Source organism: Rhincodon typus, chromosome 10 (assembly GCF_021869965.1).
Source record: "Rhincodon typus isolate 14 chromosome 10, sRhiTyp1.1, whole genome shotgun sequence".
NCBI lineage: Eukaryota > Metazoa > Chordata > Chondrichthyes > Orectolobiformes > Rhincodontidae > Rhincodon > Rhincodon typus.
The window spans coordinates 77,653,971-77,656,032 of NC_063341.1; positions in this window are offsets into that span (position 1 = coordinate 77,653,971).

Below are 2,062 nucleotides of genomic sequence, written 5' to 3' on the forward strand. Positions count from 1 at the left end.
GTGTGTGTGTGTGTGTGTGTGTGTGTGTGTGTGTGTGTGTGTGTGTGAAAAGAATGTACACAATGTTGCCCTCATCCTGATGGCCACCTTTGTGTGCGGCTGCATCAAACTGTGTGTAGACCCTCGGTGTACAAACATCAAGTGTCATTACATACTGAGGTTCTACCTGTCCCTGGTGTTGCAAAGGATGGGACTGGCCTCCCGGCTGTGGTGCACTCCAAGCAGTTGGACCATTCCATATCATCTGTACAGAAATTTGCAAATGAAAACACCTTTGACCACCAGTCTACCAGGAAGTGGTCAGCACATAGCATCCTAGAGATCCTGAGGAAAAAGGAAAGGGTTGGTCTTGTCACATGGTTCCCTGAGCAGACTGTCAAAGTGCCTCATCAGCAGAACTTCCCCACAAGCACCAAGACATGGCTTGGCTGGTGGTGAGAAGGGCACTATCTGTGAAACCCTTTATATAGGCCTGGTCAGCCTGCCCCACCGCACGCTGCCCTCAAAGTAGCTGCGGGGGAGAGGGGGTCTAGTGAGACAGTCTCACAGATCTCCTTCTACAAAGTATATTTGCAAAGGAAGTCTGGAGGAAGATGCAATGGTTTTTGTCGAGGTTCGTACTGAGCAGCTTCATGATGCAGGATTCTGTGCTATATGGTCTGTTGCCCAGGGCGCACACTGTGACAAACATCAACTACACCTGGACGTCCATCAACTTGGTGAAAGACACTCTTTGGTGTCCAAACCTTGTTGGTCTTCCAGAACAAGGAGATGACCCTTACTGAGTGTTGCAGACTGGCACATTCCAAGGCCCAGGACTACAGGCTGAGGGACGCACTAAAGCTTGGGGCAGCTACCGCCAAGGGGCAGTGGGGAAAAACCGCTGTCTGAGGCCTTCCTGCTGAAGGTAAATGGGGGCTGATTCAGTTATCGGACCCTCCCAGTGCCTCAAATATATGTAAGTATTAGTATTGTATGTGTAAAAGAGGTCTTTGGTTTTTTTGGATAGAGTCAAAGAGCAATGTTTTGTTTGTTTGCTTAATATGCAACTGTACAGAACTGAACTGCTTTTGTTACAATGTGTATATACAAAGAGATTTTTTATGAATAAATTTTATGTTTGAAATATAAAAAAGAAATTGCGTTTGTGCACTAGGAATCAAGCCCCACTACTCCAAGAGTTGTCACAAAAGCTAAAATTTTATCAAATACACAAAATCCCTAGTTTACCTGACTGATAGACATAGATCAGCAGAAAACACAGACCAGGCTTCTATACTTAAAATAAACTACGATTCAACTGTTGACACATAATTCTGTTAGTTAAAACTCTACTCTCCTTCTAAAACTCCCTGTACACACAGACAGAAGTAAAAAATGGTGTTGTGGATGGAGGGGAAAATGATACTGGGAAATGGTTCAATAGCACCAGTCCTCAGGGTTCAATGGAGGGTTCCATTTGTTTACCAAGTTTCTCATTTATTTAATCTTTTCCTTCAGGATAGTCTTTTCCCTAGAGTGGGGGGGCGGGGGGGGAAGGTGGTGTGGGGGTGGAATTCAAAAGTAGGGGCATATTTTTAAGGTGAGAGGGGAAATATTTAAAAGGGACCCAAGGAGCAACTTTTTCACACAGAGGGTGCTTCGTATGTGGAATGAACTGCCAGAGGAAGTGGTAGATGCAGGTACAATTACAACACTTAAAAGACATTTGGGCAGACACATGAATAGGGAAGGCCTAGAGAGATAAATGCAAGCAAATGGGACTAGTTTAGTTTGGGAAACTTGATCAGCACGGACGAGTTGGACTGAAGGGTCTGTTTCCATGCTGTATAACCCTATGACTCTAGGTTCTTCCACTTTTTCACAGGAGGTACAGAGTGACTGGTTCACAAATTATGAATTTCTGATGTATTTGTTAAAAACAATAGCTTACAGCAGAGATAGCAGGAACTGCCGATGCTGGAGAATCTGAGATAACAAGGTGTAGAGCTGGATGAACATAACAGGCCAAGCAGCATCAGAGGAGCAGGAAAGCTGACGTTTTGGGTCTAGACCCTTCTTC